At 48.7% G+C, this 25,385-nt stretch overlaps 17 non-coding genes across 17 annotated transcripts; 1 reads left to right on the plus strand and 16 right to left on the minus strand.

Annotated features, from left to right (window-relative positions):
• Positions 1-856: 856 nt before the first annotated feature.
• On the minus strand, positions 857-928 carry TRNAG-UCC (transfer RNA glycine (anticodon UCC)). The gene has a single exon. It is a non-coding gene; the product is annotated as a tRNA-Gly (tRNA).
• Positions 929-1,810: 882 nt separating this feature from the next.
• TRNAG-UCC (transfer RNA glycine (anticodon UCC)) lies at positions 1,811-1,882 on the minus strand. Its single transcript has one exon. It is a non-coding gene; the product is annotated as a tRNA-Gly (tRNA).
• Positions 1,883-3,718: 1,836 nt separating this feature from the next.
• On the minus strand, positions 3,719-3,790 carry TRNAG-UCC (transfer RNA glycine (anticodon UCC)). The gene has a single exon. It is a non-coding gene; the product is annotated as a tRNA-Gly (tRNA).
• Positions 3,791-4,672: 882 nt separating this feature from the next.
• On the minus strand, positions 4,673-4,744 carry TRNAG-UCC (transfer RNA glycine (anticodon UCC)). Its single transcript has one exon. It is a non-coding gene; the product is annotated as a tRNA-Gly (tRNA).
• An 882-nt stretch (positions 4,745-5,626) lies between these two features.
• Positions 5,627-5,698, minus strand: TRNAG-UCC (transfer RNA glycine (anticodon UCC)). The gene has a single exon. It is a non-coding gene; the product is annotated as a tRNA-Gly (tRNA).
• Positions 5,699-6,580: 882 nt separating this feature from the next.
• On the minus strand, positions 6,581-6,652 carry TRNAG-UCC (transfer RNA glycine (anticodon UCC)). The gene has a single exon. It is a non-coding gene; the product is annotated as a tRNA-Gly (tRNA).
• An 882-nt stretch (positions 6,653-7,534) lies between these two features.
• Positions 7,535-7,606, minus strand: TRNAG-UCC (transfer RNA glycine (anticodon UCC)). Its single transcript has one exon. It is a non-coding gene; the product is annotated as a tRNA-Gly (tRNA).
• Positions 7,607-8,573: 967 nt separating this feature from the next.
• On the minus strand, positions 8,574-8,645 carry TRNAG-UCC (transfer RNA glycine (anticodon UCC)). Its single transcript has one exon. It is a non-coding gene; the product is annotated as a tRNA-Gly (tRNA).
• An 882-nt stretch (positions 8,646-9,527) lies between these two features.
• TRNAG-UCC (transfer RNA glycine (anticodon UCC)) lies at positions 9,528-9,599 on the minus strand. The gene has a single exon. It is a non-coding gene; the product is annotated as a tRNA-Gly (tRNA).
• A 966-nt stretch (positions 9,600-10,565) lies between these two features.
• TRNAG-UCC (transfer RNA glycine (anticodon UCC)) lies at positions 10,566-10,637 on the minus strand. The gene has a single exon. It is a non-coding gene; the product is annotated as a tRNA-Gly (tRNA).
• An 882-nt stretch (positions 10,638-11,519) lies between these two features.
• TRNAG-UCC (transfer RNA glycine (anticodon UCC)) lies at positions 11,520-11,591 on the minus strand. Its single transcript has one exon. It is a non-coding gene; the product is annotated as a tRNA-Gly (tRNA).
• Positions 11,592-12,473: 882 nt separating this feature from the next.
• TRNAG-UCC (transfer RNA glycine (anticodon UCC)) lies at positions 12,474-12,545 on the minus strand. Its single transcript has one exon. It is a non-coding gene; the product is annotated as a tRNA-Gly (tRNA).
• Positions 12,546-13,424: 879 nt separating this feature from the next.
• On the minus strand, positions 13,425-13,496 carry TRNAG-UCC (transfer RNA glycine (anticodon UCC)). Its single transcript has one exon. It is a non-coding gene; the product is annotated as a tRNA-Gly (tRNA).
• A 1,841-nt stretch (positions 13,497-15,337) lies between these two features.
• On the minus strand, positions 15,338-15,409 carry TRNAG-UCC (transfer RNA glycine (anticodon UCC)). Its single transcript has one exon. It is a non-coding gene; the product is annotated as a tRNA-Gly (tRNA).
• Positions 15,410-16,512: 1,103 nt separating this feature from the next.
• Positions 16,513-16,584, minus strand: TRNAG-UCC (transfer RNA glycine (anticodon UCC)). Its single transcript has one exon. It is a non-coding gene; the product is annotated as a tRNA-Gly (tRNA).
• A 457-nt stretch (positions 16,585-17,041) lies between these two features.
• TRNAA-AGC (transfer RNA alanine (anticodon AGC)) lies at positions 17,042-17,114 on the plus strand. Its single transcript has one exon. It is a non-coding gene; the product is annotated as a tRNA-Ala (tRNA).
• Positions 17,115-17,463: 349 nt separating this feature from the next.
• TRNAG-UCC (transfer RNA glycine (anticodon UCC)) lies at positions 17,464-17,535 on the minus strand. The gene has a single exon. It is a non-coding gene; the product is annotated as a tRNA-Gly (tRNA).
• Positions 17,536-25,385: the final 7,850 nt, after the last annotated feature.

The following is a 25,385-nucleotide window of genomic DNA, read 5'->3' on the forward strand; positions in this document are numbered from 1 at the left end:
TGAAAATGCAACTCTCACCCCTAGTGTGACTAAAGCCAACTCTTCTGCTTCGTTAGTGGCTTGACAACAGTCAGACGGTAATGTGGCTTCTCGTAAGAGAGGTTTAAGCAGCAGCAGAGTGGCGCAGCGGGAGCGTGCTGGGCCCATAACCCAGAGGTCGATGGATCGAAACCATCCTCTGCTAGGCGCAGAGTTTTGTATTTTTCATGCTCCCAGGAAAAAGGTACCCCAAAAATTCACTGTCTCGTTCTTTCAGGCCACCCAAAGCCCAGCAAATTCCACTGTCCTTTATATTTCAAGGCACCAAAAAATCCACACTTAAAAAAAAAAAAAAAAAAAAAAAGAAACCTTTCTTCTCCCATGGTCAAAGCTTGGTTTAGGCATGATAACATGACTGCGGTGTGACCCGAGTGCCAGAAGCCAGCAACCGTAGAGGGGGATTAGCTCAAATGGTAGAGCGCTCGCTTAGCATGCGAGAGGTAGCGGGATCGATGCCCGCATCCTCCAAAACTTCCACTTGGCACTACCTTCAAATGAAGGGCCAACTTCTTTTTAGTTGGCACTGACACAAAAACCTAGGAAGCAGCTGCACGCATATCTGGCTAAACCTTCGATAGCTCAGCTGGTAGAGCGGAGGACTGTAGTAGCTAGTTAGCAATCCTTAGGTCGCTGGTTCGATTCCGGCTCGAAGGATGCTTTTGAGTGTCCGATAACCTTGCATGCTTCAACTTGGAGGCTCTCTTGCACAGACTTTGCAGCTGCATACCTCCTGGCCGCACTCTTTTTGAGCCTGACCGCACAACCATTGGCCTCTGGAGAGAGTGTTAACAAGAATACTTCAAAACAAGAGAAACAATGCGTTGGCCGGGAATCGAACCCGGGTCAACTGCTTGGAAGGCAGCTATGCTCACCACTATACCACCAACGCCATAGAATTCGCACCACTTCTCAATCGTGAAAATGCAACTCTCACCCCTAGTGTGACTAAAGCCAACTCTTCTGCTTCGTTAGTGGCTTGACAACAGTCAGACGGTAATGTGGCTTCTCGTAAGAGAGGTTTAAGCAGCAGCAGAGTGGCGCAGCGGGAGCGTGCTGGGCCCATAACCCAGAGGTCGATGGATCGAAACCATCCTCTGCTAGGCGCAGAGTTTTGTATTTTTCATGCTCCCAGGAAAAAGGTACCCCAAAAATTCACTGTCTCGTTCTTTCAGGCCACCCAAAGCCCAGCAAATTCCACTGTCCTTTATATTTCAAGGCACCAAAAAATCCACACTTAAAAAAAAAAAAAAAAAAAAAAGAAACCTTTCTTCTCCCATGGTCAAAGCTTGGTTTAGGCATGATAACATGACTGCGGTGTGACCCGAGTGCCAGAAGCCAGCAACCGTAGAGGGGGATTAGCTCAAATGGTAGAGCGCTCGCTTAGCATGCGAGAGGTAGCGGGATCGATGCCCGCATCCTCCAAAACTTCCACTTGGCACTACCTTCAAATGAAGGGCCAACTTCTTTTTAGTTGGCACTGACACAAAAACCTAGGAAGCAGCTGCACGCATATCTGGCTAAACCTTCGATAGCTCAGCTGGTAGAGCGGAGGACTGTAGTAGCTAGTTAGCAATCCTTAGGTCGCTGGTTCGATTCCGGCTCGAAGGATGCTTTTGAGTGTCCGATAACCTTGCATGCTTCAACTTGGAGGCTCTCTTGCACAGACTTTGCAGCTGCATACCTCCTGGCCGCACTCTTTTTGAGCCTGACCGCACAACCATTGGCCTCTGGAGAGAGTGTTAACAAGAATACTTCAAAACAAGAGAAACAATGCGTTGGCCGGGAATCGAACCCGGGTCAACTGCTTGGAAGGCAGCTATGCTCACCACTATACCACCAACGCCATAGAATTCGCACCACTTCTCAATCGTGAAAATGCAACTCTCACCCCTAGTGTGACTAAAGCCAACTCTTCTGCTTCGTTAGTGGCTTGACAACAGTCAGACGGTAATGTGGCTTCTCGTAAGAGAGGTTTAAGCAGCAGCAGAGTGGCGCAGCGGGAGCGTGCTGGGCCCATAACCCAGAGGTCGATGGATCGAAACCATCCTCTGCTAGGCGCAGAGTTTTGTATTTTTCATGCTCCCAGGAAAAAGGTACCCCAAAAATTCACTGTCTCGTTCTTTCAGGCCACCCAAAGCCCAGCAAATTCCACTGTCCTTTATATTTCAAGGCACCAAAAAATCCACACTTAAAAAAAAAAAAAAAAAAAAAAAGAAACCTTTCTTCTCCCATGGTCAAAGCTTGGTTTAGGCATGATAACATGACTGCGGTGTGACCCGAGTGCCAGAAGCCAGCAACCGTAGAGGGGGATTAGCTCAAATGGTAGAGCGCTCGCTTAGCATGCGAGAGGTAGCGGGATCGATGCCCGCATCCTCCAAAACTTCCACTTGGCACTACCTTCAAATGAAGGGCCAACTTCTTTTTAGTTGGCACTGACACAAAAACCTAGGAAGCAGCTGCACGCATATCTGGCTAAACCTTCGATAGCTCAGCTGGTAGAGCGGAGGACTGTAGTAGCTAGTTAGCAATCCTTAGGTCGCTGGTTCAATTCCGGCTCGAAGGATGCTTTTGAGTGTCCGATAACCTTGCATGCTTCAACTTGGAGGCTCTCTTGCACAGACTTTGCAGCTGCATACCTCCTGGCCGCACTCTTTTTGAGCCTGACCGCACAACCATTGGCCTCTGGAGAGAGTGTTAACAAGAATACTTCAAAACAAGAGAAACAATGCGTTGGCCGGGAATCGAACCCGGGTGAACTGCTTGGAAGGCAGCTATGCTCACCACTATACCACCAACGCCATAGAATTCGCACCACTTCTCAATCGTGAAAATGCAACTCTCACCCCTAGTGTGACTAAAGCCAACTCTTCTGCTTCGTTAGTGGCTTGACAACAGTCAGACGGTAATGTGGCTTCTCGTAAGAGAGGTTTAAGCAGCAGCAGAGTGGCGCAGCGGGAGCGTGCTGGGCCCATAACCCAGAGGTCGATGGATCGAAACCATCCTCTGCTAGGCGCAGAGTTTTGTATTTTTCATGCTCCCAGGAAAAAGGTACCCCAAAAATTCACTGTCTCGTTCTTTCAGGCCACCCAAAGCCCAGCAAATTCCACTGTCCTTTATATTTCAAGGCACCAAAAAATCCACACTTAAAAAAAAAAAAAAAAAAAAAGAAACCTTTCTTCTCCCATGGTCAAAGCTTGGTTTAGGCATGATAACATGACTGCGGTGTGACCCGAGTGCCAGAAGCCAGCAACCGTAGAGGGGGATTAGCTCAAATGGTAGAGCGCTCGCTTAGCATGCGAGAGGTAGCGGGATCGATGCCCGCATCCTCCAAAACTTCCACTTGGCACTACCTTCAAATGAAGGGCCAACTTCTTTTTAGTTGGCACTGACACAAAAACCTAGGAAGCAGCTGCACGCATATCTGGCTAAACCTTCGATAGCTCAGCTGGTAGAGCGGAGGACTGTAGTAGCTAGTTAGCAATCCTTAGGTCGCTGGTTCGATTCCGGCTCGAAGGATGCTTTTGAGTGTCCGATAACCTTGCATGCTTCAACTTGGAGGCTCTCTTGCACAGACTTTGCAGCTGCATACCTCCTGGCCGCACTCTTTTTGAGCCTGACCGCACAACCATTGGCCTCTGGAGAGAGTGTTAACAAGAATACTTCAAAACAAGAGAAACAATGCGTTGGCCGGGAATCGAACCCGGGTCAACTGCTTGGAAGGCAGCTATGCTCACCACTATACCACCAACGCCATAGAATTCGCACCACTTCTCAATCGTGAAAATGCAACTCTCACCCCTAGTGTGACTAAAGCCAACTCTTCTGCTTCGTTAGTGGCTTGACAACAGTCAGACGGTAATGTGGCTTCTCGTAAGAGAGGTTTAAGCAGCAGCAGAGTGGCGCAGCGGGAGCGTGCTGGGCCCATAACCCAGAGGTCGATGGATCGAAACCATCCTCTGCTAGGCGCAGAGTTTTGTATTTTTCATGCTCCCAGGAAAAAGGTACCCCAAAAATTCACTGTCTCGTTCTTTCAGGCCACCCAAAGCCCAGCAAATTCCACTGTCCTTTATATTTCAAGGCACCAAAAAATCCACACTTAAAAAAAAAAAAAAAAAAAAAAGAAACCTTTCTTCTCCCATGGTCAAAGCTTGGTTTAGGCATGATAACATGACTGCGGTGTGACCCGAGTGCCAGAAGCCAGCAACCGTAGAGGGGGATTAGCTCAAATGGTAGAGCGCTCGCTTAGCATGCGAGAGGTAGCGGGATCGATGCCCGCATCCTCCAAAACTTCCACTTGGCACTACCTTCAAATGAAGGGCCAACTTCTTTTTAGTTGGCACTGACACAAAAACCTAGGAAGCAGCTGCACGCATATCTGGCTAAACCTTCGATAGCTCAGCTGGTAGAGCGGAGGACTGTAGTAGCTAGTTAGCAATCCTTAGGTCGCTGGTTCGATTCCGGCTCGAAGGATGCTTTTGAGTGTCCGATAACCTTGCATGCTTCAACTTGGAGGCTCTCTTGCACAGACTTTGCAGCTGCATACCTCCTGGCCGCACTCTTTTTGAGCCTGACCGCACAACCATTGGCCTCTGGAGAGAGTGTTAACAAGAATACTTCAAAACAAGAGAAACAATGCGTTGGCCGGGAATCGAACCCGGGTCAACTGCTTGGAAGGCAGCTATGCTCACCACTATACCACCAACGCCATAGAATTCGCACCACTTCTCAATCGTGAAAATGCAACTCTCACCCCTAGTGTGACTAAAGCCAACTCTTCTGCTTCGTTAGTGGCTTGACAACAGTCAGACGGTAATGTGGCTTCTCGTAAGAGAGGTTTAAGCAGCAGCAGAGTGGCGCAGCGGGAGCGTGCTGGGCCCATAACCCAGAGGTCGATGGATCGAAACCATCCTCTGCTAGGCGCAGAGTTTTGTATTTTTCATGCTCCCAGGAAAAAGGTACCCCAAAAATTCACTGTCTCGTTCTTTCAGGCCACCCAAAGCCCAGCAAATTCCACTGTCCTTTATATTTCAAGGCACCAAAAAATCCACACTTAAAAAAAAAAAAAAAAAAAAAAGAAACCTTTCTTCTCCCATGGTCAAAGCTTGGTTTAGGCATGATAACATGACTGCGGTGTGACCCGAGTGCCAGAAGCCAGCAACCGTAGAGGGGGATTAGCTCAAATGGTAGAGCGCTCGCTTAGCATGCGAGAGGTAGCGGGATCGATGCCCGCATCCTCCAAAACTTCCACTTGGCACTACCTTCAAATGAAGGGCCAACTTCTTTTTAGTTGGCACTGACACAAAAACCTAGGAAGCAGCTGCACGCATATCTGGCTAAACCTTCGATAGCTCAGCTGGTAGAGCGGAGGACTGTAGTAGCTAGTTAGCAATCCTTAGGTCGCTGGTTCAATTCCGGCTCGAAGGATGCTTTTGAGTGTCCGATAACCTTGCATGCTTCAACTTGGAGGCTCTCTTGCACAGACTTTGCAGCTGCATACCTCCTGGCCGCACTCTTTTTGAGCCTGACCGCACAACCATTGGCCTCTGGAGAGAGTGTTAACAAGAATACTTCAAAACAAGAGAAACAATGCGTTGGCCGGGAATCGAACCCGGGTCAACTGCTTGGAAGGCAGCTATGCTCACCACTATACCACCAACGCCATAGAATTCGCACCACTTCTCAATCGTGAAAATGCAACTCTCACCCCTAGTGTGACTAAAGCCAACTCTTCTGCTTCGTTAGTGGCTTGACAACAGTCAGACGGTAATGTGGCTTCTCGTAAGAGAGGTTTAAGCAGCAGCAGAGTGGCGCAGCGGGAGCGTGCTGGGCCCATAACCCAGAGGTCGATGGATCGAAACCATCCTCTGCTAGGCGCAGAGTTTTGTATTTTTCATGCTCCCAGGAAAAAGGTACCCCAAAAATTCACTGTCTCGTTCTTTCAGGCCACCCAAAGCCCAGCAAATTCCACTGTCCTTTATATTTCAAGGCACCAAAAAATCCACACTTAAAAAAAAAAAAAAAAAAAAAAGAAACCTTTCTTCTCCCATGGTCAAAGCTTGGTTTAGGCATGATAACATGACTGCGGTGTGACCCGAGTGCCAGAAGCCAGCAACCGTAGAGGGGGATTAGCTCAAATGGTAGAGCGCTCGCTTAGCATGCGAGAGGTAGCGGGATCGATGCCCGCATCCTCCAAAACTTCCACTTGGCACTACCTTCAAATGAAGGGCCAACTTCTTTTTAGTTGGCACTGACACAAAAACCTAGGAAGCAGCTGCACGCATATCTGGCTAAACCTTCGATAGCTCAGCTGGTAGAGCGGAGGACTGTAGTAGCTAGTTAGCAATCCTTAGGTCGCTGGTTCAATTCCGGCTCGAAGGATGCTTTTGAGTGTCCGATAACCTTGCATGCTTCAACTTGGAGGCTCTCTTGCACAGACTTTGCAGCTGCATACCTCCTGGCCGCACTCTTTTTGAGCCTGACCGCACAACCATTGGCCTCTGGAGAGAGTGTTAACAAGAATACTTCAAAACAAGAGAAACAATGCGTTGGCCGGGAATCGAACCCGGGTCAACTGCTTGGAAGGCAGCTATGCTCACCACTATACCACCAACGCCATAGAATTCGCACCACTTCTCAATCGTGAAAATGCAACTCTCACCCCTAGTGTGACTAAAGCCAACTCTTCTGCTTCGTTAGTGGCTTGACAACAGTCAGACGGTAATGTGGCTTCTCGTAAGAGAGGTTTAAGCAGCAGCAGAGTGGCGCAGCGGGAGCGTGCTGGGCCCATAACCCAGAGGTCGATGGATCGAAACCATCCTCTGCTAGGCGCAGAGTTTTGTATTTTTCATGCTCCCAGGAAAAAGGTACCCCAAAAATTCACTGTCTCGTTCTTTCAGGCCACCCAAAGCCCAGCAAATTCCACTGTCCTTTATATTTCAAGGCACCAAAAAATCCACACTTAAAAAAAAAAAAAAAAAAAAAAGAAACCTTTCTTCTCCCATGGTCAAAGCTTGGTTTAGGCATGATAACATGACTGCGGTGTGACCCGAGTGCCAGAAGCCAGCAACCGTAGAGGGGGATTAGCTCAAATGGTAGAGCGCTCGCTTAGCATGCGAGAGGTAGCGGGATCGATGCCCGCATCCTCCAAAACTTCCACTTGGCACTACCTTCAAATGAAGGGCCAACTTCTTTTTAGTTGGCACTGACACAAAAACCTAGGAAGCAGCTGCACGCATATCTGGCTAAACCTTCGATAGCTCAGCTGGTAGAGCGGAGGACTGTAGTAGCTAGTTAGCAATCCTTAGGTCGCTGGTTCAATTCCGGCTCGAAGGATGCTTTTGAGTGTCCGATAACCTTGCATGCTTCAACTTGGAGGCTCTCTTGCACAGACTTTGCAGCTGCATACCTCCTGGCCGCACTCTTTTTGAGCCTGACCGCACAACCATTGGCCTCTGGAGAGAGTGTTAACAAGAATACTTCAAAACAAGAGAAACAATGCGTTGGCCGGGAATCGAACCCGGGTCAACTGCTTGGAAGGCAGCTATGCTCACCACTATACCACCAACGCCATAGAATTCGCACCACTTCTCAATCGTGAAAATGCAACTCTCACCCCTAGTGTGACTAAAGCCAACTCTTCTGCTTCGTTAGTGGCTTGACAACAGTCAGACGGTAATGTGGCTTCTCGTAAGAGAGGTTTAAGCAGCAGCAGAGTGGCGCAGCGGGAGCGTGCTGGGCCCATAACCCAGAGGTCGATGGCTTCTCGTAAGAGAGGTTTAAGCAGCAGCAGAGTGGCGCAGCGGGAGCGTGCTGGGCCCATAACCCAGAGGTCGATGGATCGAAACCATCCTCTGCTAGGCGCAGAGTTTTGTATTTTTCATGCTCCCAGGAAAAAGGTACCCCAAAAATTCACTGTCTCGTTCTTTCAGGCCACCCAAAGCCCAGCAAACTCCACTGTCCTTTATATTTCAAGACACCAAAAAATCCACACTTAAAAAAAAAAAAAAAAAAACAAAAAAAAAGAAACCTTTCTTCTCCCATGGTCAAAGCTTGGTTTAGGCATGATAACATGACTGCGGTGTGACCCGAGTGCCAGAAGCCAGCAACCGTAGAGGGGGATTAGCTCAAATGGTAGAGCGCTCGCTTAGCATGCGAGAGGTAGCGGGATCGATGCCCGCATCCTCCAAAACTTCCACTTGGCACTACCTTCAAATGAAGGGCCAACTTCTTTTTAGTTGGCACTGACACAAAAACCTAGGAAGCAGCTGCAGGCATATCTGGCTAAACCTTCGATAGCTCAGCTGGTAGAGCGGAGGACTGTAGTAGCTAGTTAGCAATCCTTAGGTCGCTGGTTCGATTCCGGCTCGAAGGATGCTTTTGAGTGTCCGATAACCTTGCATGCTTCAACTTGGAGGCTCTCTTGCACAGACTTTGCAGCTGCATACCTCCTGGCCGCACTCTTTTTGAGCCTGACCGCACAACCATTGGCCTCTGGAGAGAGTGTTAACAAGAATACTTCAAAACAAGAGAAACAATGCGTTGGCCGGGAATCGAACCCGGGTCAACTGCTTGGAAGGCAGCTATGCTCACCACTATACCACCAACGCCATAGAATTCGCACCACTTCTCAATCGTGAAAATGCAACTCTCACCCCTAGTGTGACTAAAGCCAACTCTTCTGCTTCGTTAGTGGCTTGACAACAGTCAGACGGTAATGTGGCTTCTCGTAAGAGAGGTTTAAGCAGCAGCAGAGTGGCGCAGCGGGAGCGTGCTGGGCCCATAACCCAGAGGTCGATGGATCGAAACCATCCTCTGCTAGGCGCAGAGTTTTGTATTTTTCATGCTCCCAGGAAAAAGGTACCCCAAAAATTCACTGTCTCGTTCTTTCAGGCCACCCAAAGCCCAGCAAATTCCACTGTCCTTTATATTTCAAGGCACCAAAAAATCCACACTTAAAAAAAAAAAAAAAAAAAAAAGAAACCTTTCTTCTCCCATGGTCAAAGCTTGGTTTAGGCATGATAACATGACTGCGGTGTGACCCGAGTGCCAGAAGCCAGCAACCGTAGAGGGGGATTAGCTCAAATGGTAGAGCGCTCGCTTAGCATGCGAGAGGTAGCGGGATCGATGCCCGCATCCTCCAAAACTTCCACTTGGCACTACCTTCAAATGAAGGGCCAACTTCTTTTTAGTTGGCACTGACACAAAAACCTAGGAAGCAGCTGCACGCATATCTGGCTAAACCTTCGATAGCTCAGCTGGTAGAGCGGAGGACTGTAGTAGCTAGTTAGCAATCCTTAGGTCGCTGGTTCGATTCCGGCTCGAAGGATGCTTTTGAGTGTCCGATAACCTTGCATGCTTCAACTTGGAGGCTCTCTTGCACAGACTTTGCAGCTGCATACCTCCTGGCCGCACTCTTTTTGAGCCTGACCGCACAACCATTGGCCTCTGGAGAGAGTGTTAACAAGAATACTTCAAAACAAGAGAAACAATGCGTTGGCCGGGAATCGAACCCGGGTCAACTGCTTGGAAGGCAGCTATGCTCACCACTATACCACCAACGCCATAGAATTCGCACCACTTCTCAATCGTGAAAATGCAACTCTCACCCCTAGTGTGACTAAAGCCAACTCTTCTGCTTCGTTAGTGGCTTGACAACAGTCAGACGGTAATGTGGCTTCTCGTAAGAGAGGTTTAAGCAGCAGCAGAGTGGCGCAGCGGGAGCGTGCTGGGCCCATAACCCAGAGGTCGATGGCTTCTCGTAAGAGAGGTTTAAGCAGCAGCAGAGTGGCGCAGCGGGAGCGTGCTGGGCCCATAACCCAGAGGTCGATGGATCGAAACCATCCTCTGCTAGGCGCAGAGTTTTGTATTTTTCATGCTCCCAGGAAAAAGGTACCCCAAAAATTCACTGTCTCGTTCTTTCAGGCCACCCAAAGCCCAGCAAACTCCACTGTCCTTTATATTTCAAGACACCAAAAAATCCACACTTAAAAAAAAAAAAAAAAAAAAAAAAAAAAGAAACCTTTCTTCTCCCATGGTCAAAGCTTGGTTTAGGCATGATAACATGACTGCGGTGTGACCCGAGTGCCAGAAGCCAGCAACCGTAGAGGGGGATTAGCTCAAATGGTAGAGCGCTCGCTTAGCATGCGAGAGGTAGCGGGATCGATGCCCGCATCCTCCAAAACTTCCACTTGGCACTACCTTCAAATGAAGGGCCAACTTCTTTTTAGTTGGCACTGACACAAAAACCTAGGAAGCAGCTGCAGGCATATCTGGCTAAACCTTCGATAGCTCAGCTGGTAGAGCGGAGGACTGTAGTAGCTAGTTAGCAATCCTTAGGTCGCTGGTTCGATTCCGGCTCGAAGGATGCTTTTGAGTGTCCGATAACCTTGCATGCTTCAACTTGGAGGCTCTCTTGCACAGACTTTGCAGCTGCATACCTCCTGGCCGCACTCTTTTTGAGCCTGACCGCACAACCATTGGCCTCTGGAGAGAGTGTTAACAAGAATACTTCAAAACAAGAGAAACAATGCGTTGGCCGGGAATCGAACCCGGGTCAACTGCTTGGAAGGCAGCTATGCTCACCACTATACCACCAACGCCATAGAATTCGCACCACTTCTCAATCGTGAAAATGCAACTCTCACCCCTAGTGTGACTAAAGCCAACTCTTCTGCTTCGTTAGTGGCTTGACAACAGTCAGACGGTAATGTGGCTTCTCGTAAGAGAGGTTTAAGCAGCAGCAGAGTGGCGCAGCGGGAGCGTGCTGGGCCCATAACCCAGAGGTCGATGGATCGAAACCATCCTCTGCTAGGCGCAGAGTTTTGTATTTTTCATGCTCCCAGGAAAAAGGTACCCCAAAAATTCACTGTCTCGTTCTTTCAGGCCACCCAAAGCCCAGCAAATTCCACTGTCCTTTATATTTCAAGGCACCAAAAAATCCACACTTAAAAAAAAAAAAAAAAAAAAAAGAAACCTTTCTTCTCCCATGGTCAAAGCTTGGTTTAGGCATGATAACATGACTGCGGTGTGACCCGAGTGCCAGAAGCCAGCAACCGTAGAGGGGGATTAGCTCAAATGGTAGAGCGCTCGCTTAGCATGCGAGAGGTAGCGGGATCGATGCCCGCATCCTCCAAAACTTCCACTTGGCACTACCTTCAAATGAAGGGCCAACTTCTTTTTAGTTGGCACTGACACAAAAACCTAGGAAGCAGCTGCACGCATATCTGGCTAAACCTTCGATAGCTCAGCTGGTAGAGCGGAGGACTGTAGTAGCTAGTTAGCAATCCTTAGGTCGCTGGTTCGATTCCGGCTCGAAGGATGCTTTTGAGTGTCCGATAACCTTGCATGCTTCAACTTGGAGGCTCTCTTGCACAGACTTTGCAGCTGCATACCTCCTGGCCGCACTCTTTTTGAGCCTGACCGCACAACCATTGGCCTCTGGAGAGAGTGTTAACAAGAATACTTCAAAACAAGAGAAACAATGCGTTGGCCGGGAATCGAACCCGGGTCAACTGCTTGGAAGGCAGCTATGCTCACCACTATACCACCAACGCCATAGAATTCGCACCACTTCTCAATCGTGAAAATGCAACTCTCACCCCTAGTGTGACTAAAGCCAACTCTTCTGCTTCGTTAGTGGCTTGACAACAGTCAGACGGTAATGTGGCTTCTCGTAAGAGAGGTTTAAGCAGCAGCAGAGTGGCGCAGCGGGAGCGTGCTGGGCCCATAACCCAGAGGTCGATGGATCGAAACCATCCTCTGCTAGGCGCAGAGTTTTGTATTTTTCATGCTCCCAGGAAAAAGGTACCCCAAAAATTCACTGTCTCGTTCTTTCAGGCCACCCAAAGCCCAGCAAATTCCACTGTCCTTTATATTTCAAGACACCAAAAAATCCACACTTAAAAAAAAAAAAAAAAAAAAAAGAAACCTTTCTTCTCCCATGGTCAAAGCTTGGTTTAGGCATGATAACATGACTGCGGTGTGACCCGAGTGCCAGAAGCCAGCAACCGTAGAGGGGGATTAGCTCAAATGGTAGAGCGCTCGCTTAGCATGCGAGAGGTAGCGGGATCGATGCCCGCATCCTCCAAAACTTCCACTTGGCACTACCTTCAAATGAAGGGCCAACTTCTTTTTAGTTGGCACTGACACAAAAACCTAGGAAGCAGCTGCACGCATATCTGGCTAAACCTTCGATAGCTCAGCTGGTAGAGCGGAGGACTGTAGTAGCTAGTTAGCAATCCTTAGGTCGCTGGTTCGATTCCGGCTCGAAGGATGCTTTTGAGTGTCCGATAACCTTGCATGCTTCAACTTGGAGGCTCTCTTGCACAGACTTTGCAGCTGCATACCTCCTGGCCGCACTCTTTTTGAGCCTGACCGCACAACCATTGGCCTCTGGAGAGAGTGTTAACAAGAATACTTCAAAACAAGAGAAACAATGCGTTGGCCGGGAATCGAACCCGGGTCAACTGCTTGGAAGGCAGCTATGCTCACCACTATACCACCAACGCCATAGAATTCGCACCACTTCTCAATCGTGAAAATGCAACTCTCACCCCTAGTGTGACTAAAGCCAACTCTTCTGCTTCGTTAGTGGCTTGACAACAGTCAGACGGTAATGTGGCTTCTCGTAAGAGAGGTTTAAGCAGCAGCAGAGTGGCGCAGCGGGAACGTGCTGGGCCCATAACCCAGAGGTCGATGGATCGAAACCATCCTCTGCTAGGCGCAGAGTTTTGTATTTTTCATGCTCCCAGGAAAAAGGTACCCCAAAAATTCACTGTCTCGTTCTTTCAGGCCACCCAAAGCCCAGCAAACTCCACTGTCCTTTATATTTCAAGACACCAAAAAATCCACACTTAAAAAAAAAAAAAAAAAAAGAAACCTTTCTTCTCCCATGGTCAAAGCTTGGTTTAGGCATGATAACATGACTGCGGTGTGACCCGAGTGCCAGAAGCCAGCAACCGTAGAGGGGGATTAGCTCAAATGGTAGAGCGCTCGCTTAGCATGCGAGAGGTAGCGGGATCGATGCCCGCATCCTCCAAAACTTCCACTTGGCACTACCTTCAAATGAAGGGCCAACTTCTTTTTAGTTGGCACTGACACAAAAACCTAGGAAGCAGCTGCACGCATATCTGGCTAAACCTTCGATAGCTCAGCTGGTAGAGCGGAGGACTGTAGTAGCTAGTTAGCAATCCTTAGGTCGCTGGTTCGATTCCGGCTCGAAGGATGCTTTTGAGTGTCCGATAACCTTGCATGCTTCAACTTGGAGGCTCTCTTGCACAGACTTTGCAGCTGCATACCTCCTGGCCGCACTCTTTTTGAGCCTGACCGCACAACCATTGGCCTCTGGAGAGAGTGTTAACAAGAATACTTCAAAACAAGAGAAACAATGCGTTGGCCGGGAATCGAACCCGGGTCAACTGCTTGGAAGGCAGCTATGCTCACCACTATACCACCAACGCCATAGAATTCGCACCACTTCTCAATCGTGAAAATGCAACTCTCACCCCTAGTGTGACTAAAGCCAACTCTTCTGCTTCGTTAGTGGCTTGACAACAGTCAGACGGTAATGTGGCTTCTCGTAAGAGAGGTTTAAGCAGCAGCAGAGTGGCGCAGCGGGAGCGTGCTGGGCCCATAACCCAGAGGTCGATGGATCGAAACCATCCTCTGCTAGGCGCAGAGTTTTGTATTTTTCATGCTCCCAGGAAAAAGGTACCCCAAAAATTCACTGTCTCGTTCTTTCAGGCCACCCAAAGCCCAGCAAATTCCACTGTCCTTTATATTTCAAGGCACCAAAAAATCCACACTTAAAAAAAAAAAAAAAAAAAAAAAAAGAAACCTTTCTTCTCCCATGGTCAAAGCTTGGTTTAGGCATGATAACATGACTGCGGTGTGACCCGAGTGCCAGAAGCCAGCAACCGTAGAGGGGGATTAGCTCAAATGGTAGAGCGCTCGCTTAGCATGCGAGAGGTAGCGGGATCGATGCCCGCATCCTCCAAAACTTCCACTTGGCACTACCTTCAAATGAAGGGCCAACTTCTTTTTAGTTGGCACTGACACAAAAACCTAGGAAGCAGCTGCACGCATATCTGGCTAAACCTTCGATAGCTCAGATGGTAGAGCGGAGGACTGTAGTAGCTAGTTAGCAATCCTTAGGTCGCTGGTTCGATTCCGGCTCGAAGGATGCTTTTGAGTGTCCGATAACCTTGCATGCTTCAACTTGGAGGCTCTCTTGCACAGACTTTGCAGCTGCATACCTCCTGGCCGCACTCTTTTTGAGCCTGACCGCACAACCATTGGCCTCTGGAGAGAGTGTTAACAAGAATACTTCAAAACAAGAGAAACAATGCGTTGGCCGGGAATCGAACCCAGGTCAACTGCTTGGAAGGCAGCTATGCTCACCACTATACCACCAACGCCATAGAATTCGCACCACTTCTCAATCGTGAAAATGCAACTCTCACCCCTAGTGTGACTAAAGCCAACTCTTCTGCTTCGTTAGTGGCTTGACAACAGTCAGACGGTAATGTGGCTTCTCGTAAGAGAGGTTTAAGCAGCAGCAGAGTGGCGCAGCGGGAGCGTGCTGGGCCCATAACCCAGAGGTCGATGGATCGAAACCATCCTCTGCTAGGCGCAGAGTTTTGTATTTTTCATGCTCCCAGGAAAAAGGTACCCCAAAAATTCACTGTCTCGTTCTTTCAGGCCACCCAAAGCCCAGCAAATTCCACTGTCCTTTATATTTCAAGGCACCAAAAAATCCACACTTAAAAAAAAAAAAAAAAAAAAAAAAGAAACCTTTCTTCTCCCATGGTCAAAGCTTGGTTTAGGCATGATAACATGACTGCGGTGTGACCCGAGTGCCAGAAGCCAGCAACCGTAGAGGGGGATTAGCTCAAATGGTAGAGCGCTCGCTTAGCATGCGAGAGGTAGCGGGATCGATGCCCGCATCCTCCAAAACTTCCACTTGGCACTACCTTCAAATGAAGGGCCAACTTCTTTTTAGTTGGCACTGACACAAAAACCTAGGAAGCAGCTGCACGCATATCTGGCTAAACCTTCGATAGCTCAGCTGGTAGAGCGGAGGACTGTAGTAGCTAGTTAGCAATCCTTAGGTCGCTGGTTCAATTCCGGCTCGAAGGATGCTTTTGAGTGTCCGATAACCTTGCATGCTTCAACTTGGAGGCTCTCTTGCACAGACTTTGCAGCTGCATACCTCCTGGCCGCACTCTTTTTGAGCCTGACCGCACAACCATTGGCCTCTGGAGAGAGTGTTAACAAGAATACTTCAAAACAAGAGAAACAATGCGTTGGCCGGGAATCGAACCCGGGTCAACTGCTTGGAAGGCAGCTATGCTCACCACTATACCACCAACGCCATAGAATTCGCACCACTTCTCAATCGTGAAAATGCAACTCTCACCCCTAGTGTGACTAAAGCCAACTCTTCTGCTTCGTTAGTGGCTTGACAACAGTCAGACGGTAATGTGGCTTCTCGTAAGAGAGGTTTAAGCAGCAGCAGAGTGGCGCAGCGGGAGCGTGCTGGGCCCATAACCCAGAGGTCGATGGATCGAAACCATCCTCTGCTAGGCGCAGAGTTTTGAATTCGCACCACTTCTCAATCGTGAAAATGCAACTCTCACCCCTAGTGTGACTAAAGCCAACTCTTCTGCTTCGTTAGTGGCTTGACAACAGTCAGACGGTAATGTGGCTTCTCGTAAGAGAGGTTTAAGCAGCAGCAGAGTGGCGCAGCGGGAGCGTGCTGGGCCCATAACCCAGAGGTCGATGGATCGAAACCATCCTCTGCTAGGCGCAGAGTTTTGTATTTTTCATGCTCCCAGGAAAAAGGTACCCCAAAAATTCACTGTCTCGTTCTTTCAGGCCACCCAAAGCCCAGCAAATTCCACTGTCCTTTATATTTCAAGGCACCAAAAAATCCACACTTAAAAAAAAAAAAAAAAAAAAAAAGAAACCTTTCTTCTCCCATGGTCAAAGCTTGGTTTAGGCATGATAACATGACTGCGGTGTGACCCGAGTGCCAGAAGCCAGCAACCGTAGAGGGGGATTAGCTCAAATGGTAGAGCGCTCGCTTAGCATGCGAGAGGTAGCGGGATCGATGCCCGCATCCTCCAAAACTTCCACTTGGCACTACCTTCAAATGAAGGGCCAACTTCTTTTTAGTTGGCACTGACACAAAAACCTAGGAAGCAGCTGCACGCATATCTGGCTAAACCTTCGATAGCTCAGCTGGTAGAGCGGAGGACTGTAGTAGCTAGTTAGCAATCCTTAGGTCGCTGGTTCGATTCCGGCTCGAAGGATGCTTTTGAGTGTCCGATAACCTTGCATGCTTCAACTTGGAGGCTCTCTTGCACAGACTTTGCAGCTGCATACCTCCTGGCCGCACTCTTTTTGAGCCTGACCGCACAACCATTGGCCTCTGGAGAGAGTGTTAACAAGAATACTTCAAAACAAGAGAAACAATGCGTTGGCCGGGAATCGAACCCGGGTCAACTGCTTGGAAGGCAGCTATGCTCACCACTATACCACCAACGCCATAGAATTCGCACCACTTCTCAATCGTGAAAATGCAACTCTCACCCCTAGTGTGACTAAAGCCAACTCTTCTGCTTCGTTAGTGGCTTGACAACAGTCAGACGGTAATGTGGCTTCTCGTAAGAGAGGTTTAAGCAGCAGCAGAGTGGCGCAGCGGGAGCGTGCTGGGCCCATAACCCAGAGGTCGATGGATCGAAACCATCCTCTGCTAGGCGCAGAGTTTTGTATTTTTCATGCTCCCAGGAAAAAGGTACCCCAAAAATTCACTGTCTCGTTCTTTCAGGCCACCCAAAGCCCAGCAAACTCCACTGTCCTTTATATTTCAAGACACCAAAAAATCCACACTTAAAAAAAAAAAAAAAAAAAGAAACCTTTCTTCTCCCATGGTCAAAGCTTGGTTTAGGCATGATAACATGACTGCGGTGTGACCCGAGTGCCAGAAGCCAGCAACCGTAGAGGGGGATTAGCTCAATTGGTAGAGCGCTCGCTTAGCATGCGAGAGGTAGCGGGATCGATGCCCGCATCCTCCAAAACTTCCACTTGGCACTACCTTCAAATGAAGGGCCAACTTCTTTTTAGTTGGCACTGACACAAAAACCTAGGAAGCAGCTGCACGCATATCTGGCTAAACCTTCGATAGCTCAGCTGGTAGAGCGGAGGACTGTAGTAGCTAGTTAGCAATCCTTAGGTCGCTGGTTCGATTCCGGCTCGAAGGATGCTTTTGAGTGTCCGATAACCTTGCATGCTTCAACTTGGAGGCTCTCTTGCACAGACTTTGCAGCTGCATACCTCCTGGCCGCACTCTTTTTGAGCCTGACCGCACAACCATTGGCCTCTGGAGAGAGTGTTAACAAGAATACTTCAAAACAAGAGAAACAATGCGTTGGCCGGGAATCGAACCCGGGTCAACTGCTTGGAAGGCAGCTATGCTCACCACTATACCACCAACGCCATAGAATTCGCACCACTTCTCAATCGTGAAAATGCAACTCTCACCCCTAGTGTGACTAAAGCCAACTCTTCTGCTTCGTTAGTGGCTTGACAACAGTCAGACGGTAATGTGGCTTCTCGTAAGAGAGGTTTAAGCAGCAGCAGAGTGGCGCAGCGGGAGCGTGCTGGGCCCATAACCCAGAGGTCGATGGATCGAAACCATCCTCTGCTAGGCGCAGAGTTTTGTATTTTTCATGCTCCCAGGAAAAAGGTACCCCAAAAATTCACTGTCTCGTTCTTTCAGGCCACCCAAAGCCCAGCAAATTCCACTGTCCTTTATATTTCAAGGCACCAAAAAATCCACACTTAAAAAAAAAAAAAAAAAAAAAAAAAGAAACCTTTCTTCTCCCATGGTCAAAGCTTGGTTTAGGCATGATAACATGACTGCGGTGTGACCCGAGTGCCAGAAGCCAGCAACCGTAGAGGGGGATTAGCTCAAATGGTAGAGCGCTCGCTTAGCATGCGAGAGGTAGCGGGATCGATGCCCGCATCCTCCAAAACTTCCACTTGGCACTACCTTCAAATGAAGGGCCAACTTCTTTTTAGTTGGCACTGACACAAAAACCTAGGAAGCAGCTGCACGCATATCTGGCTAAACCTTCGATAGCTCAGATGGTAGAGCGGAGGACTGTAGTAGCTAGTTAGCAATCCTTAGGTCGCTGGTTCGATTCCGGCTCGAAGGATGCTTTTGAGTGTCCGATAACCTTGCATGCTTCAACTTGGAGGCTCTCTTGCACAGACTTTGCAGCTGCATACCTCCTGGCCGCACTCTTTTTGAGCCTGACCGCACAACCATTGGCCTCTGGAGAGAGTGTTAACAAGAATACTTCAAAACAAGAGAAACAATGCGTTGGCCGGGAATCGAACCCAGGTCAACTGCTTGGAAGGCAGCTATGCTCACCACTATACCACCAACGCCATAGAATTCGCACCACTTCTCAATCGTGAAAATGCAACTCTCACCCCTAGTGTGACTAAAGCCAACTCTTCTGCTTCGTTAGTGGCTTGACAACAGTCAGACGGTAATGTGGCTTCTCGTAAGAGAGGTTTAAGCAGCAGCAGAGTGGCGCAGCGGGAGCGTGCTGGGCCCATAACCCAGAGGTCGATGGATCGAAACCATCCTCTGCTAGGCGCAGAGTTTTGTATTTTTCATGCTCCCAGGAAAAAGGTACCCCAAAAATTCACTGTCTCGTTCTTTCAGGCCACCCAAAGCCCAGCAAACTCCACTGTCCTTTATATTTCAAGGCACCAAAAAATCCACACTTAAAAAAAAAAAAAAAAAAAAAACCTTTCTTCTCCCATGGTCAAAGCTTGGTTTAGGCATAATAACATGACTGCGGTGTGACCCGAGTGCCAGAAGCCAGCAACCGTAGAGGGGGATTAGCTCAAATGGTAGAGCGCTCGCTTAGCATGCGAGAGGTAGCGGGATCGATGCCCGCATCCTCCAAAACTTCCACTTGGCACTACCTTCAAATGAAGGGCCAACTTCTTTTTAGTTGGCACTGACACAAAAACCTAGGAAGCAGCTGCACGCATATCTGGCTAAACCTTCGATAGCTCAGCTGGTAGAGCGGAGGACTGTAGTAGCTAGTTAGCAATCCTTAGGTCGCTGGTTCGATTCCGGCTCGAAGGATGCTTTTGAGTGTCCGATAACCTTGCATGCTTCAACTTGGAGGCTCTCTTGCACAGACTTTGCAGCTGCATACCTCCTGGCCGCACTCTTTTTGAGCCTGACCGCACAACCATTGGCCTCTGGAGAGAGTGTTAACAAGAATACTTCAAAACAAGAGAAACAATGCGTTGGCCAGGAATCGAACCCGGGTCAACTGCTTGGAAGGCAGCTATGCTCACCACTATACCACCAACGCCATAGAATTCACACCACTTCTCAATCGTGAAAATGCAACTCTCACCCCTAGTGTGACTAAAGCCAACTCTTCTGCTTCGTTAGTGGCTTGACAACAGTCAGACGGTAATGTGGCTTCTCGTAAGAGAGGTTTAAGCAGCAGCAGAGTGGCGCAGCGGGAGCGTGCTGGGCCCATAACCCAGAGGTCGATGGATCGAAACCATCCTCTGCTAGGCGCAGAGTTTTGTATTTTTCATGCTCCCAGGAAAAAGGTACCCCAAAAATTCACTGTCTCGTTCTTTCAGGCCACCCAAAGCCCAGCAAACTCCACTGTCCTTTATATTTCAAGGCACCAAAAAATCCACACTTAAAAAAAAAAAAAAAAAAGAAACCTTTCTTCTCCCATGGTCAAAGCTTGGTTTAGGCATAATAACATGACTGCGGTGTGACCCGAGTGCCAGAAGCCAGCAACCGTAGAGGGGGATTAGCTCAAATGGTAGAGCGCTCGCTTAGCATGCGAGAGGTAGCGGGATCGATGCCCGCATCCTCCAAAACTTCCACTTGGCACTACCTTCAAATGAAGGGCAAACTTCTTTTTAGTTGGCACTGACACAAAAACCTAGGAAGCAGCTGCACGCATATCTGGCTAAACCTTCGATAGCTCAGCTGGTAGAGCGGAGGACTGTAGTAGCTAGTTAGCAATCCTTAGGTCGCTGGTTCGATTCCGGCTCGAAGGATGCTTTTGAGTGTCCGATAACCTTGCATGCTTCAACTTGGAGGCTCTCTTGCACAGACTTTGCAGCTGCATACCTCCTGGCCGCACTCTTTTTGAGCCTGACCGCACAACCATTGGCCTCTGGAGAGAGTGTTAACAAGAATACTTCAAAACAAGAGAAACAATGCGTTGGCCGGGAATCGAACCCAGGTCAACTGCTTGGAAGGCAGCTATGCTCACCACTATACCACCAACGCCATAGAATTCACACCACTTCTCAATCGTGAAAATGCAACTCTCACCCCTAGTGTGACTAAAGCCAACTCTTCTGCTTCGTTAGTGGCTTGACAACAGTCAGACGGTAATGTGGCTTCTCGTAAGAGAGGTTTAAGCAGCAGCAGAGTGGCGCAGCGGGAGCGTGCTGGGCCCATAACCCAGAGGTCGATGGATCGAAACCATCCTCTGCTAGGCGCAGAGTTTTGTATTTTTCATGCTCCCAGGAAAAAGGTACCCCAAAAATTCACTGTCTCGTTCTTTCAGGCCACCCAAAGCCCAGCAAACTCCACTGTCCTTTATATTTCAAGGCACCAAAAAATCCACACTTAAAAAAAAAAAAAAAAAAGAAACCTTTCTTCTCCCATGGTCAAAGCTTGGTTTAGGCATAATAACATGACTGCGGTGTGACCCGAGTGCCAGAAGCCAGCAACCGTAGAGGGGGATTAGCTCAAATGGTAGAGCGCTCGCTTAGCATGCGAGAGGTAGCGGGATCGATGCCCGCATCCTCCAAAACTTCCACTTGGCACTACCTTCAAATGAAGGGCCAACTTCTTTTTAGTTGGCACTGACACAAAAACCTAGGAAGCAGCTGCACGCATATCTGGCTAAACCTTCGATAGCTCAGCTGGTAGAGCGGAGGACTGTAGTAGCTAGTTAGCAATCCTTAGGTCGCTGGTTCGATTCCGGCTCGAAGGATGCTTTTGAGTGTCCGATAACCTTGCATGCTTCAACTTGGAGGCTCTCTTGCACAGACTTTGCAGCTGCATACCTCCTGGCCGCACTCTTTTTGAGCCTGACCGCACAACCATTGGCCTCTGGAGAGAGTGTTAACAAGAATACTTCAAAACAAGAGAAACAATGCGTTGGCCGGGAATCGAACCCAGGTCAACTGCTTGGAAGGCAGCTATGCTCACCACTATACCACCAACGCCATAGAATTCGCACCACTTCTCAATCGTGAAAATGCAACTCTCACCCCTAGTGTGACTAAAGCCAACTCTTCTGCTTCGTTAGTGGCTTGACAACAGTCAGACGGTAATGTGGCTTCTCGTAAGAGAGGTTTAAGCAGCAGCAGAGTGGCGCAGCGGGAGCGTGCTGGGCCCATAACCCAGAGGTCGATGGATCGAAACCATCCTCTGCTAGGCGCAGAGTTTTGTATTTTTCATGCTCCCAGGAAAAAGGTACCCCAAAAATTCACTGTCTCGTTCTTTCAGGCCACCCAAAGCCCAGCAAATTCCACTGTCCTTTATATTTCAAGGCACCAAAAAATCCACACTTAAAAAAAAAAAAAAAAAAAAAAAGAAACCTTTCTTCTCCCATGGTCAAAGCTTGGTTTAGGCATGATAACATGACTGCGGTGTGACCCGAGTGCCAGAAGCCAGCAACCGTAGAGGGGGATTAGCTCAAATGGTAGAGCGCTCGCTTAGCATGCGAGAGGTAGTGGGATCGATGCCCGCATCCTCCAAAACTTCCACTTGGCACTACCTTCAAATGAAGGGCCAACTTCTTTTTAGTTGGCACTGACACAAAAACCTAGGAAGCAGCTGCACACATATCTGGCTAAACCTTCGATAGCTCAGCTGGTAGAGCGGAGGACTGTAGTAGCTAGTTAGCAATCCTTAGGTCGCTGGTTCGATTCCGGCTCGAAGGATGCTTTTGAGTGTCCGATAACCTTGCATGCTTCAACTTGGAGGCTCTCTTGCACAGACTTTGCAGCTGCATACCTCCTGACCGCACAACCATTGGCCTCTGGAGAGAGTGTTAACAAGAATACTTCAAAACAAGAGAAACAATGCGTTGGCCGGGAATCGAACCCAGGTCAACTGCTTGGAAGGCAGCTATGCTCACCACTATACCACCAACGCCATAGAATTCACACCACTTCTCAATCGTGAAAATGCAACTCTCACCCCTAGTGTGACTAAAGCCAACTCTTCTGCTTCGTTAGTGGCTTGACAACAGTCAGACGGTAATGTGGCTTCTCGTAAGAGAGGTTTAAGCAGCAGCAGAGTGGCGCAGCGGGAGCGTGCTGGGCCCATAACCCAGAGGTCGATGGATCGAAACCATCCTCTGCTAAGCGTGGAGTTTTGTATTTTTCATGCTCCCAGGAAAAAGGTACCCCAAAAATTCACTGTCTCGTTCTTTCAGGCCACCCAAAGCCCAGCAAACTCCACTGTCCTTTATATTTCAAGGCACCAAAAAATCCACACTTAAAAAAAAAAAAAAAAAAGAAACCTTTCTTCTCCCATGGTCAAAGCTTGGTTTAGGCATAATAACATGACTGCGGTGTGACCCGAGTGCCAGAAGCCAGCAACCGTAGAGGGGGATTAGCTCAAATGGTAGAGCGCTCGCTTAGCATGCGAGAGGTAGCGGGATCGATGCCCGCATCCTCCAAAACTTCCACTTGGCACTACCTTCAAATGAAGGGCCAACTTCTTTTTAGTTGGCACTGACACAAAAACCTAGGAAGCAGCTGCACGCATATCTGGCTAAACCTTCGATAGCTCAGCTGGTAGAGCGGAGGACTGTAGTAGCTAGTTAGCAATCCTTAGGTCGCTGGTTCGATTCCGGCTCGAAGGATGCTTTTGAGTGTCCGATAACCTTGCATGCTTCAACTTGGAGGCTCTCTTGCACAGACTTTGCAGCTGCATACCTCCTGGCCGCACTCTTTTTGAGCCTGACCGCACAACCATTGGCCTCTGGAGAGAGTGTTAACAAGAATACTTCAAAACAAGAGAAACAATGCGTTGGCCGGGAATCGAACCCAGGTCAACTGCTTGGAAGGCAGCTATGCTCACCACTATACCACCAACGCCATAGAATTCGCACCACTTCTCAATCGTGAAAATGCAACTCTCACCCCTAGTGTGACTAAAGCCAACTCTTCTGCTTCGTTAGTGGCTTGACAACAGTCAGACGGTAATGTGGCTTCTCGTAAGAGAGGTTTAAGCAGCAGCAGAGTGGCGCAGCGGGAGAGTGCTGGGCCCATAACCCAGAGGTCGATGGATCGAAACCATCCTCTGCTAGGCGCAGAGTTTTGTATTTTTCATGCTCCCAGGAAAAAGGTACCCCAAAAATTCACTGTCTCGTTCTTTCAGGCCACCCAAAGCCCAGCAAACTCCACTGTCCTTTATATTTCAAGGCACCAAAAAATGCACACTTAAAAAAAAAAAAAAAAAAAAAAAAAAACCTTTCTTCTCCCATGGTCAAAGCTTGGTTTAGGCATGATAACATGACTGCGGTGTGACCCGAGTGCCAGAAGCCAGCAACCGTAGAGGGGGATTAGCTCAAATGGTAGAGCGCTCGCTTAGCATGCGAGAGGTAGCGGGATCGATGCCCGCATCCTCCAAAACTTCCACTTGGCACTACCTTCAAATGAAGGGCCAACTTCTTTTTAGTTGGCACTGACACAAAAACCTAGGAAGCAGCTGCACGCATATCTGGCTAAACCTTCGATAGCTCAGCTGGTAGAGCGGAGGACTGTAGTAGCTAGTTAGCAATCCTTAGGTCGCTGGTTCGATTCCGGCTCGAAGGATGCTTTTGAGTGTCCGATAACCTTGCATGCTTCAACTTGGAGGCTCTCTTGCACAGACTTTGCAGCTGCATACCTCCTGACCGCACAACCATTGGCCTCTGGAGAGAGTGTTAACAAGAATACTTCAAAACAAGAGAAACAATGCGTTGGCCGGGAATCGAACCCAGGTCAACTGCTTGGAAGGCAGCTATGCTCACCACTATACCACCAACGCCATAGAATTCACACCACTTCTCAATCGTGAAAATGCAACTCTCACCCCTAGTGTGACTAAAGCCAACTCTTCTGCTTCGTTAGTGGCTTGACAACAGTCAGACGGTAATGTGGCTTCTCGTAAGAGAGGTTTAAGCAGCAGCAGAGTGGCGCAGCGGGAGCGTGCTGGGCCCATAACCCAGAGGTCGATGGATCGAAACCATCCTCTGCTAGGCGCAGAGTTTTGTATTTTTCATGCTCCCAGGAAAAAGGTACCCCAAAAATTCACTGTCTCGTTCTTTCAGGCCACCCAAAGCCCAGCAAACTCCACTGTCCTTTATATTTCAAGGCACCAAAAAATCCACACTTAAAAAAAAAAAAAAAAAAGAAACCTTTCTTCTCCCATGGTCAAAGCTTGGTTTAGGCATAATAACATGACTGCGGTGTGACCCGAGTGCCAGAAGCCAGCAACCGTAGAGGGGGATTAGCTCAAATGGTAGAGCGCTCGCTTAGCATGCGAGAGGTAGCGGGATCGATGCCCGCATCCTCCAAAACTTCCACTTGGCACTACCTTCAAATGAAGGGCCAACTTCTTTTTAGTTGGCACTGACACAAAAACCTAGGAAGCAGCTGCACGCATATCTGGCTAAACCTTCGATAGCTCAGCTGGTAGAGCGGAGGACTGTAGTAGCTAGTTAGCAATCCTTAGGTCGCTGGTTCGATTCCGGCTCGAAGGATGCTTTTGAGTGTCCGATAACCTTGCATGCTTCAACTTGGAGGCTCTCTTGCACAGACTTTGCAGCTGCATACCTCCTGGCCGCACTCTTTTTGAGCCTGACCGCACAACCATTGGCCTCTGGAGAGAGTGTTAACAAGAATACTTCAAAACAAGAGAAACAATGCGTTGGCCGGGAATCGAACCCAGGTCAACTGCTTGGAAGGCAGCTATGCTCACCACTATACCACCAACGCCATAGAATTCGCACCACTTCTCAATCGTGAAAATGCAACTCTCACCCCTAGTGTGACTAAAGCCAACTCTTCTGCTTCGTTAGTGGCTTGACAACAGTCAGACGGTAATGTGGCTTCTCGTAAGAGAGGTTTAAGCAGCAGCAGAGTGGCGCAGCGGGAGAGTGCTGGGCCCATAACCCAGAGGTCGATGGATCGAAACCATCCTCTGCTAGGCGCAGAGTTTTGTATTTTTCATGCTCCCAGGAAAAAGGTACCCCAAAAATTCACTGTCTCGT

This window comes from Eleutherodactylus coqui, chromosome 1 (assembly GCF_035609145.1).
Source record: "Eleutherodactylus coqui strain aEleCoq1 chromosome 1, aEleCoq1.hap1, whole genome shotgun sequence".
NCBI lineage: Eukaryota > Metazoa > Chordata > Amphibia > Anura > Eleutherodactylidae > Eleutherodactylus > Eleutherodactylus coqui.